This window comes from Guyanagaster necrorhizus (genome assembly GCF_019112545.1).
Source record: "Guyanagaster necrorhizus MCA 3950 unplaced genomic scaffold BT62scaffold_15, whole genome shotgun sequence".
Taxonomy (NCBI): Eukaryota; Fungi; Basidiomycota; class Agaricomycetes; order Agaricales; family Physalacriaceae; genus Guyanagaster; species Guyanagaster necrorhizus.
In genome coordinates, this window is record NW_025064894.1 from 644,062 (window position 1) to 657,342 (window position 13,281).

The window sequence follows — 13,281 nt, forward strand, 5'->3', positions numbered from 1 at the left end:
ACCCACCCACACACACACAACACTCTTAGTTCATTGGGGGATTATAATGCAATAAGAGTAGTAAATGGCAATACAATCATATCTTCAATGATCCACTGCATGTGAATAGTAATATTATGCATATATATATCTGAAATCTCTCTAAGTCTCAAAGCTTTTGTTTAACAAGTGGAGTGATGAATGTTGCCAGGCCTCAAGGCAAGGGTACTGTATCTCAACACAATACTTTGAAACACTCCTACAAAACTCTCAAAAAGTCCCAAGCACTGCTCAGACCAAACTCAAAAATCCTAACACAAACAATATATGATTTAAAGCTTTGCACTCTAAGCAGAAACCTTTCACAATTCTGTCTACTGTCAAAGGGCTCAAACCTCTGCTAATCTGTGAAAATAACCAAAAAGCAAAAAGCAAGCACCAATCAAGCCAAAGGGTTTGAATCTCTGCCACCTGTAGTGTCTTATGTCACAAATGTCTCAAAAACTCAAGATAGCGCCCTCCAGATGCTGTCCTCTTATTCTCAGACTAGAGTGCAATTCAAAAACCATCCATTCAATTAAGCTAGAGTGTCATGGGAGCTTTTGTTGCCTTGCATGATTCTCAAATCACTCTTAATGGTCTGAATAATGGTCTATTCTCTTGCCTGAAGTTACAAACTAATCCCAGTAGCTAGAGCACAAGGTCTTTGTACATTTACACTGCAACAGTGAGGGTCAGAAACTTGTGTACTACTTTTACAATGTGGTATTTAAATAGGCTACTACAGCACTTACTAAGACAAATCTAATATAGTAGTTTCAATGCATGGGACTCTATTCTGGAGTCTCATAGGAGTTATTCCTGCACATGCTGCTGTTTGACATGCATATTCTCCTGTGACTCAGAGCTGGGCCTGCTGTTTCCATGCAATCTGACATTGGTTAGCTTGACTGTCCAGCTTAACCACAGGTCTCTTTGCTTTTTTATCTCCTCAGCACCATTAGACCATGTGTGGTATATATTCCAGACCTCCAGGTTTATTTCTCTGATCATTACTTTCACATAATCTTCTCATTTCTCAGCCAACTGTCTAAATATTTGGATTTATCTCATTGTACATCAGTCCTCTAGTCTAGAGCATATCTCCTGGCATATCAATGTTTATGCATTATAGATCAATGTGACAGGAAGTCCTGTGTGAGATCCTGATTATATTTTGATCATGTTCTTTTTATTTTTAGTATGTCTCTCTATACTTGTATTAGTACATCTGGTGCCAGATGCTGGGACCTCATGCACAGTATAATTTCTTCAGTATCATTCTGCTCCTGGGCTATGCACCTCACAAGTCATCACTCAAGTCAGATATCATAATATGCCTTGTTTTATTGCACTAGCCATATTTTCTATTGTGCACCTGGTAGACATGAATACAGTCACTGTATTCTTAGAAATCACAAATTATATGCATAAACACATTGAGGGCATGTCACTGAAGACAAAGGTCAAGAACTAAAGAGCTGACCTTCATGAGGTATTGTCCTAATCACTTAGGCCTGATGCTGGTTCAGAGAGAATAGCAATGAGAGAATTCTAAGTGTATTGTTGTCCCTACATCTTTTATATTAATGTACAGAATATTTCAGAGCTATAATACAGTACAGATGATTGGAGGATAAGAGAAATGAATAGGATGAATTATAGGTACAATATTCTGAGTCAAGTTTAAGTTATACAAGTACAGAACAAGGTAAAGACAAGTCATAATAAAAATAGTGGAGTTAGCAGTAGTTAAGCATCCATTTAACATAGCACAACAGCCATTTTAAGGCTTCCAAATGGATAGTATCCGGATTTTTGCTAAATCATGTCAGAACACTGGCTTCTCTATGTACATCTCTTCCTTCAGGTCTCTGTTTAAGAATGGAAATGAGATGAAGACACTGTATAGTTCTAAGTCTTCAAGAGCATTAAGGGCTAAAACAGTTCACAAAGCAGCCTATTTTGGTGTGAGAGAGATCTCAGTGTTGTCAAAGCCAGAGTGTTATGAGTATCCCATTGCAATGAGTCTAGCTTTATAATGTTCAATTGACCTATCAGTATTGCATTTAACTTTGAAGATCCAATGGCTGTCCACTGGTTTTCAATTTGAGGAGCATAGTACAAGTTCAAATGCTCTATTCTCAATTAAACCTTGTATTTCCTGCATCACTGTCTCATACCACCTTGAAGCCTCTTCTGGATTACATTTCATTGTCTTATGGAATGTCTTGGGCTCATCATTATGTATTGATGCCTTGTTTGCTGTCTCTAGCATACTCTGAAATGCAAACTTGAGTCCTTTCTCTATTGTCAGATACTCAGATGATTGGCATGAGAATGCTATGCCATTGATAGTAGTTTCATCTGGCATTACAGCCATGTGAGCTTCTTTCTCTGGGATGTCATCTCTCTGATCTGCACCTCTGTGAGACTATAGACTCTGATAGTTCTAAAGTGGGTGATTTTGATTTTGAATCTCATGGTGATGGATTCTATGACTATAGCCTGGATTAGAGTCATACAATCCATCACCATGGGTTCTATATTCATATCTGCCTAATGTGGAAGGCAGTGATAGTGTTAACTCTGGCAGAGGTCTAGAAAATAGTGAGCCAGATGGTATTGTAACATCTGGAAGCAATAGTGATGCTGAAGGTAAGCTGATACTAAACATGACTGAAGGAATGCTTGGCTATATATATTATGCCATGTTTTAGACTGTGTAATGATTCAAGTATGAAGAGGATTGATACTAATAGTATAACATTAGTATACTATAAAACATTGTAAGTTATAAGTACAGCATTAATCATTATAATGCTCATCCTAACTGTCACAGTTAACAGATGAGGAGAGTGACTGATAGGTTATGAATATATAAATGACATATAGGTAAGATATTTACAATAGATACAAATACAAAGAAGGTCAATGAAAAATGATACCTGTATAGGAACATCACATATGTCACAACAACATGCTTGCCTATACATTGTCTGACAACTCTCACACTCCCCCTCAAATGTGGTATTGTAGGCTGAATTCAATAGCAAAATACTTTACCTTTAGAAAAGATAATAGCTTCATAAGAACATCAGCAACCATATTGGTTGTTGGGCAATAGACCAAATGCATCTTGTCTTCTTTGATAATCTAATGTATAAAGTGAAAATGAAGATTGATATGTTTTGTATGTAGATGGTATTGTTGGTCTTTCATGAGTGAAATAGCTGATTGATTGTTAGACAGCAATGGAATGAATTTAATGAAATTTGAGAATAGTTGACCAATAAGAGAGCAAAGCCAAAGAGCTTCTTTTGATGCATATGTGAGTGTAACATATTCACTTTCAGCAGTAGATAATAAAATGATTTCCTGTCATTTGAAGCTCTAGAATATGGCACTTTTAGTGGCTAGAAAAGCATATCCTGACATAGCATAGCAATCTTCTGCCATGCTGCCATCTGCATCTGCATAGCTCAAATTGGTGCATTTTTGTCACCATATATTAACTATAGGTCTGTTGTTCTTTTTAGGTAACTAAATACTCATTTAACAGCTTTTCAGTCTGCCAAATCAGGATTTTCCATATAATAAGATGAAGTGGCAATGGCAAATGCAATATTGGGTCATATATCAACAGCTTCAGCAAATGGAATATCATATATTTTGGCATACCATTCTGATGTAGAAGAAGATTGAGATAAAGAAAGCTGAGCTTGAGTGTTTATAGAGATGGATAACAGTTTTAAATCTTCAAAATGATATCCTCAGATAATGGTTTCAGTATAGGTTTATTGTAAGAGATGAATAAAATGATGTTTCCTATGATATTAAATCTCAAAGCCTAAAACCTAATGCAGCTTGCTAAGATGCATGATTTGTATGTACTTTTGAATTTGAGACTTGAATTTTATAATAAGCTGAAGTGAAAAAGCTGCAAGAGTACAGTCATTAATATAAACAACAGCAATAGATATGATTTTGTTATTTTCTCAACAAAAGAAGATGGCTTGATCAACATCACATTGGATGAAATCCAATTTCTTAATGAGTATATCAGCTAAAACTTAATACTAATGTCAGTCTTCTTGCTTCAATCCATATAGCATCTGAGAAGATGACAAACCTTGTAAGGATGCTGGAGATTTGCATAGCCAGGAGATTGTTACATATAGATGACTTCATTTTCTATAAGTTGCATATTGAAATATGCTCTCTTGATGTCAATCTGATACAGCTCAAGATCATAATAGGCTGTAAAAGCCAGGACAAGTCAAATGAAAGCTAATTGGACAATAGATGCATATAAATTGTTCAAAAAATAGTCAATGTTTGAAACTTGCAAGAATCTGTAGGCAATTAGTCAGGCTTTATAACAAATAATATAACTGGATTCATTCTTTTTGCTATGAAAGATCTATTTTCAATCAACAATATTTACTTCAGGAGGTAAATCAACAAGTTCTCAAGTACTAATGAAGAGATGGTTGCATTGTTAAGCCCAAATTCCACATGACTGATGACACATGATAAACTAACAGAACCTCATACTTTGGGTTAGACTGCTAGAGTTCACTTGTGTGTGACCAGCATTGTGTTGTCAAGGTGGTTTGCAAGTGGCTCAAGATAAGATGGTGAAGAATAAACTTTAGTTTGAGACTGGGGTATTACAGTGAGAACTAAACTACTTAAATACTGTTCTGCTGTCTTTTTATAAATAGATGTTCACAAAAGATATTGTCTGCTGCAGAGCCATTACCCCTACTATTGCCAGGCTCTTCATAATTGCTGTTGTCTTGCTGTTGTGCTGTTACCGCTTCTCTGCTATAAAGAGCATTGTCTTCCCTTCACAGCGTACAGCTGCATGATAAGACATTGACTGACTGGGTTGCTGACCAAGCTTTCCCACAGTCTTAAGTGCCGATCTAGGTGCCCTGACTCAGCAAAGATTGGGGTCATTTCCAAGGAAAAAGAAAAGAAAATATAAAGAAAATAGAAAAATCATAACATTACCCCCTCCTTAAGACCATCGTCCTGATGGTTAGTTTAGGGATAAGTCCTGTTGTCCATGTGCAAGGTTGGTTGATGTATATCTGACTGAATATACACCCATTCTTCTGTTGCAGATGGCCTATCTGCTGGACTCATAGTGTCAGCCTCTCCATCCTCTGTCATAGGTGGAGTCCCCTCATTAGCATTGACATTGCTCTTCATTGTATGTCTGCTGATGGTAGGTCGACATATTTTCTTGGGGATAATGTTGAACATGACCCCTTTTATGTCGACTTTGTTGATTTGTTGTTTGTAGTCATGAATAGCTTCCTCTGCTTCCATATATTTTTCGTTGACCCATTGGTTTGATTCTGGACCATATCCTTTCCAGCTGACTAAGTAGTCAATGGTTGTTTTCATGCCTCTCCCTCATGCTTTAATCTTTCTCATTCGGTGGTTTAGCATCTCATTGATTTTATAATGTTCTTTATCGTTGATGAGTTTTAGTGGTGGAGGCAGTGGTCGTTCTTGATTTGTGAAGGTGGAGGTGATATATGGGGTTAATAATGTCTCATTGAAGACATTATGAATTTTCTAAGTTGCTGGTAACTGTAGCTTGGATGCAGAGTTGCCAACTTTGCTGACAATTTTGAATGGCCCTGTTCGTTTATCTGCCAACTTCTGCTTTGGACAGAGGAGATGGAGATTCATCATGTCCAACTAAACCTTGTCATTGGTTGAATATTGATGGGCGGGTTTTTGGTGTTTGTCATATTGTTTCTTTATTGTAGAAGCCACCCTCTCAAGGGCTGTTTTTGTTTCTTTATGGATTTTTGCCATGGTTGTGGCAAAATCTATTGAAGCTGGTGTCGTCATGTGGATCCATTCAGTTTGTGCAACTGGTGGGTTCCTTCCATAATTCACAAAGAATAGTGTCTTGCCCATTGCTGAGTGGATTCTGTTGTTGTGTTGGAATGCAGCTAGGGCTAGCCATTCCATCCAATTGTCCTGTTGATAGTTTATGAAAAGTCTAAGATACTTTTCAATTTCTTGGTTGGCCTGTTCTGTTTGGCCATCTGTCTGTGAATGATATGCTGTTGAGGCATTTTGTTTAATATTGAGGAGTTGATATAAGTCATCCAAGAATTTGAACATGAATTATGGTCCTCTGTCTGAAATCACTACTTGAGGCATGCTGTATTTTGCATATACCTTGTCACATAGGATTTTTGCCCACCCTTCTGATGTTAATTCTGTGGAACAGGCAATCAAAATGATTGCCTTTGAGAAGCGATCAACTATGATGATAATAGCATCATAGCCATCACTTTTAGGAAGTCCAGTTATCATATTCACTGAGATATGAGTCCATGGTGATGAAGGGACCTCATTTGGGTGGAGCAGTGCTGCTCAATGTTGGGTTGAGGATTTGCCATATTGGCAAATCTCACAAGCTTTGACATATCGGGTGATATCATGGTCTATTTTGGGCCACCAATATTCTCTCAAGACTAATTCCTTTGTTTTTGCAATGCCAGAGTGTCCTGCAGTTTCATGATCATGGCATGTGGCAATAATATCACCACATAGCTTTTGATCCCTTGGGATATAGATTCATCCATCGTAATGGATCAATCCCCTTTCTTTCTTTAGCCCTCACTCATGATTGAGTGAAGAGGCAATTCTTTGATCCCACTTGTGTGGATCTCTTGTGGTGCTCTTGATGCATTCATGCATCTCCTCTTCCATAGGCATGATCATGGCACAGAAGTGTTCTGGTTGCAGGAGAATGGCTTTCTTGTTGTCATCTCCCCTCTGGTCATGGTCAGCCCTTTGGCTGAGCAGGTCAGCCTTCTTGTTTGCTGCATCAGCCTTGTGATGTAGCATATACTCATATTGTGATAGTTCTGTGATCCATCAGGCTTGTCAGTGATTGAGTTTCTGTGAGTGTCAGAAATATTGGAGGTTCTGGTGATCCATCCAGATTTCGAAGGTCTGGACCATTCCAATGAGATAATGCTGCCACTTGGCAAGGGTGAGCATTATCATGAAGAGTTTCTTGTCATAAATCTCATAGTTACATTCTGTAACTGTTAGTGCTTTTGACATAAAAGCGACTGGTCACCATTTGACATCCTGTTCTTGTGAGAGTATGGCTCCAATAGTGCCTTCACTGGAGTCAGCCTCTACTTTGAATTTCCCCTCCTGGTTTGGTATAGCCAATATGACATCTTTGGCCAATCGGCATTTGAGATCGTTGAACACTGCCCATTGGGAAATTCCCCAGTTCCATGGGAAATTTCCAGTTAATTGCATCATTGGTCAGATTATTTTGCTGTAGTCCTGAATGAATCATCAATAGAAGTTAGTGAACCCTAAGAAGGATTGCAATTCCTTCTTTTTTGTGGATTCTGGCCACTCTGTTACCCCTGTCACTTTGATAGGATCTATTCTGATGTTTCTTTCACTGATAATGACTCTGAGATATTCAGTTTCCAGTATCTCGAATTCACATTTTTCAGCCTTGAGGAACAGTCGGTGTTTCCTCATCAGGGCTAGTACTTGTTGTACTAGCCATTGGTGTTCCTCTTTGGTTTTTGACATGATAAGAATGTTATCTAAATAGATCGTGACCTTTCCAGTGGCAATGAGGTCCCTGAAGATATCATTTATCATCCACTGAAATGTTGCTGGTGAATTGGTAAGTCCAAAGAACATTACCATTGGTTTGAACAGGCTATGATTTGTTTGAAAAGCAGCCTTCCATTCATCGCCTTCTTTGATGTGGATGTTATTATATCCCCACTGCACATCTAGTTTGGTGTAGTATTTAGCACCTCAGAGTTTGTCTATTAATTCTGAAATTAAAAGAAGTGGGTAATGATTCTTGATCATCATCCTGTTGAGCTTCTGATAATCTTATACTGGTTGAAGTTTGCCATCCTTCTTTTTTACAAAGAAGAAAAGGGATGCCATCAGTGATTTTGATGGCTGTATCCTCTCACTGGACAAGTTTTCTTCGAGAAACTTGTCCAATTCTTGTTGTTCGTTACTGCTAAGTGGATAGACTTTGCAGTTCAAGTTCGCATTGGTGTTGGGGATCAGTTCAATAGCATGGTCCCAAGGTTTTGGGTTTGGTAGTTCATTGAAACTCTCTTTGTTGAAGAGGTCTCAAAAATCCCATGCCCATTCAAATACCATTTCTTCGAATGTCCTCTCCTTTTTTCCTTTGTTAGCCTTGGCTGCCAAGTCATTTGCATGATGCATAGCATGAATGCTAATGGCCTGTTGCAAGTCTACTGTGAGGATTGTTTCCCCGTCTTCTATTTCCTCATCCTATCAGTCTTTGGGATCCTTGTCTAGTAGTTTGAACAGATTTTTCCAGCAATAGCATCTGGCAAAAATGATGTGTCTGGTCTTCCAGTTGATTAGTGGATTATGTTGGATCAACCAATCATGTTCAAGGAATATTTTCTTGGTTCCTAGATCTGTTACTGCTAAGTTGATTCATTCGAAGTGATCTCCGATAGTGAGCCATAGCTCTACATATTCAGTGATCGAGCCAGCTTGGTTTTTTGTTCTATCTGTTAAGCCCAAGCATCATGTGAATCGATACATGTGATAAACAGGTGTTCCTTCGCACTTCGAGGAATCACCTGAGTCCACTAGAGTATATCAGGTTGTACGTGACTCAAGGTCAGATGTTGACTCAAGGTAGAATGGTGTGTATAAACTTTAGCTCGAAGCTGGGGTATACCAGCGAGAGCTGTAGTCCTTAAATACTGTACAGTTGTCTGCTAATTATACTACTGCTTATTATGTGTGTCTGCATCCATTGTGCTCGTTGTCCTTGAGCATCGCTACCGTACATAAAAGGTCGATTGTACGTTGTCGAGCGCGACCGTCATAATGTCTCGATAGAAAGTTTTAGTTGTGCTGACTAAGCTTCCCATGGTCTTGTGCCTTCTGACTCAGCATAAATAGGGGTAAAAGGAAAGAAAAAGGGAATAAATCGTAACATTACCCCCCGCTTAAGACCATCGTCCCGATGGTTTAATTGAGGGATAATTCGTAGTCGCGTATAGCTGTGTCTGCGTTCATGTATTTTTCGTTGATCCACTGGTTAGATTCTGGGCCGTAACCTTTTCAACTAACGAGGTAATCGACCATCATTGTCATGCCGCCCCCACGGGCTTTTACTTTCCGTAGTTTGTGGTTTAATACCTGATCAATTTCGTAGTGTTCCTCGTCATCGATCAGGTCTGGGGGTGGCGGTCGTGGTCGTTCCTGGTTAGGGAAGGCGGGGGCGACATATGGTGTTAATAGGGACTCATTGAATACGTTGTGAATTTTCCATGCGGCCGGTAAATGCAGTTTATAGGCCGATTCTCCGACTTTTGCAAGGATCGGGAAAGGTCCCATACGCTTGTCAGCCAATTTGCGTTTCAGCCGTGGGAGATGGAGGTTCATCGTATCAAGCCAGACTTTATCGTGGACGTGATACTTGTGTGCGGGGCGTCCATGTTTATCGTATTGGTGTTTCATGGTTGAGGCCGCTTTCTCGAGTGCCTTCTTCGTTTCCGTGTGTATTTTTTCCATCATCGCGGTGAAATCTGTAGAAGCTGGAGTCATTGTTTTATGGTGACTCGTTTGCGTTAGATGTGGGTGTCTGCCGTGGTTCACAAAGAAGGGGGTTTGGCCTGTGGCAGAATGAACTCTGTTATTGTGTTGGAAGGCAGTGAGTGCCAGCCATTCGACCCAGTCGTCTTGCCTGTGGTTGATAAATAACCGGAGGTATTTTTCAACTTCCTGGTTTGTGCGTTCGGTCTGCCCATTGGTCTGTGGGTGATATGCTGTTGACGCGTTGGGTGTTATGTTCAGCAGTTTGTATAGGTCGGTAAGGAATTTGGAGACGAATTGCGGTCTGCGATCTGAGATGACTACTTGCAGCATCCCATACTTTGCATATACTTCATCCTGCAGGATCTTCGCCCATCCTTCCGAATTTAATTCTGTCGAGCATGCAATCGGAATGATCGCCTTGGAGAATCGGTCGACTATGACGATGATCGCATCATAACCATTGCAGTCCAGTAAACCGGTGATCATATCCACTGATATGTGAGTCCATAGCTGTGCTGGTACCTCATTAGGATGCAATGGGGCCGCCTTTGGTTGTGTGGACGCTTTCCCTCTTTGGCAGGTTTTGCAACCCTTGACGTATGCCGTGACGTCGTTGGTGAGTTTAGGCCACCAATAGTCTCGTAGAATGAGTTCTTTTGTCTTGGTGATGCCTGGGTGCCCTGCCGTGGCATGGTCATGGTGTATGGTGATGATGTCGCCACGGAGGCTTTGGACGTGTGGGATATAGATCCTCCCGTCATAGTGGATCATCCCCTCCTTTCTTGTCAGTCCTCGCTCATGGTTAAGCGAGGTGGCGATCCTTTGATCCCACTGGTGCGGATCCCGAGTCGCACTTTTGATTCGTTCGTGTATCTCCTCCTCCGTGGGCATTATCATTGCCCAAAAGTGTTCGGGGCGAAGGATAACAACTCCCTCATTGTCGCTCCCCCCCTGGTCATGATCTGCTTGGCAGAAGAGAAGGTTGGCCTTCTTGTTGGCGACTCTGGCTTTGTGATGGAGTGTGTATTCATATTGCGCGAGTTCCGTGACCCATCAGGCTTGGCGGCAGTTTAACTTCTGCGGCTGTCGGAAATATCTAAGATTTTGGTGATCGGTCCAGATCTCGAAGGTCTCGGCTGCCCCAATCAGATAATGACGCCATTCTTCAAAGGCGAGCATTATTGCGAGTAACTCCTTGTCGTAAATCTCATAATTCCTCTCCGTTACCGTTAATGCCTTTGAGAGGAAGGCGACAGGTCGCCATTTCCCGTCCTGTTCCTGGGACAAGACGGCACCTATAGCCCCCTCGCTTGAGTCGGCTTCGACATGGAACTTGCCTTCTTGGGATGGAATGGCAAGGATTACGTCCTCCGCCAGTCATCGTTTTAGGTCCTCGAAAGCATGCTGCTGGGGAGTTCCCCATCCCCATGGGGCATTGCTGGTGAGTTGGGTCATGGGTCGTACAATTTTACTGTAGTCCCATATGAACCTCTGGTAGAAGTTGGTAAAGCCCAGGAAGGACTGTAACTCCTTCTTTCTAGTTGGTGTCGGCCAGTCGACTACTCCCGCAACCTTTATTGGGTCCATGCGAATACTCCCTTCACTAATGATTACCCCGAAGTACTCGGTCTCTAGTACCTCGAATTCACATTTTTCCGCTTTGAGGAACAGTTTGTGTTTCCTCATGAGGGCGAGTACCTGTCGGACTAGGTTTCGGTGTTTCTCCTTGGTTTTGGACATGATGAGAATGTCGTCTAGGTAGATGGTAACCTTCCTGGTGGTGATGAGGTCCTTGAAGATGTCGTTCATCATCCACTGAAAGGTGGCCGGAGAGTTCGTTAGACTGAAGAACATTACAGTCGGTTCGAAAAGGCCCCGGTTGGTCCTGAATGCAGCCTTCCACTCGTCCCCTTCTCTTATCTGGACATTGTTGTATCCCCAACGAATGTCGAGTTTGGTGTAGTACTTGGCTCCCCAGAGTTTATCCATTAACTCCGAGATTAATGGTAATGGGTATCGATTTTTAATGGTCATCTCATTCAGTTTCTGGTAGTCCTGCACGGGCCGGAGTTTGCCGTCTTTCTTCTTTACGAAGAAGAAGGGAGAAGCCATTGGGGACTTTGATGGTCGGATCTGTCCCGAGGACAAGTTCTTATCAAGGAACTTGTCAAGTTCCTGCTGCTTCTGATTGCCAAGAGGGTAAGTTTTGCAGTCCAGATTCGCGTTGGCATTGGGGATCAGCTCGATGGCATGGTCCCAGGGCTTTGGGCATGGGAGTTCGTCGAAACTTTCCTTCTCGAAGAGGTCTTGGAAGTCTCGTGCCCACTCTGGCACCATTTCCTCGAACGTCCTTTCCTCTCTTCCCTCGTTGGCCCTGGCTGCCAGGTTATTGGCATGGTGGACAGCACGGATGTGAATTTCTCTTTGCAGATCGACTGCTAAGATGGTTTCCCCATCCTCCATCTCTTCGTCCCATCTGTCCTCCGGATCCTCATCTGGCAGCTCGTATGGAATTTTTCGACACCGGCATCGGGCAAAGGTGAGCCGACCAGTCTTCCAATTAATGAGCGGATTGTGGCGAATGAGCCAGTCATGCCTAAGGAATATCTCCTTTGTTCCTAGGTCTGTTACGGCCAAGTCGATCCTTTCGGAGTGATCCCTGATGGTTAGTCGGAGTTCAACGAACTCTGTGATTGACCCGGCCTGGTTCTTCATCCCGTCGGCATTGTATACCAGGATGGGTGCGGCGGTTGATCTAGTGGGAAGATGGTGCTGTTGGACAAAGGTTCGGTTGATGGAACTACCGGTGCATCCGCTGTCGATCAGAGCGGTTACTGCATGCCTTGTACGGTTGGTCAGGGTTTCAATTTGGGCCTTTGTAGTTAGGTCCCGACCAGGAGTTTTGGTTCGTCGGACGAACTTTTGTGGTCCTTTTAATTCGTCCAACCATTCCAAAGCCTGACTTCGCTCGGCTTTCCTCAGTCCCTGTATTACTTCCGTGGTGATCTTGCCGGTCCGGGTTCAGTGTATCCACCCTCCTAGCGCGGCTTTGGCCACACCTTCGTCTGCTGCTTCCCTGATGGCTCGCCAGGTCCATTCGGTCTCAAATGGTTTGAGCCACGCCTTGGGGCCCTCTGCCCCTGTTCAGCCCATGGGCGCTTGAGCTTCTTTTTTCGACTCTTTTGGGTGTGCGGTACTAAATGGTATATTCGAATGCTTCTTTGATACTACAGAAGTGGCATAAGTTTGTACAACGGCTTGATCCTGCACACCATAAAGTCCTTCGGCTGGTCCAGTGGAGTCGCTCACTGACCGGCCCCTTCTTTTACCTCCTCGATCTTCGTTTCCTTCCCGAGCTCTTTGTCCTCCTTCTGTAGCTCGGCGATCTGTGCCCTGATGTCTTCGCGAGTTCACTTCTTCTTCGGGCAGTCCTTGGCCATATACCCCTTTAGTCCGCAGTTGAAACATTTCCCTTCCTTCTTCATCCGGTCGATGTCCATCGGTTTTCCAGTACTGGTGTACGTGGTTCCTGTTCCAGTCTTTTGGGTACCATAACTTGGTGCCGCAGAGGTCCCTGATGATTTCCCGGCAGTTTGCCCTGACTTGTTCAGGGTTGGCGGTGTCGGCTTCTTGCCATACTCT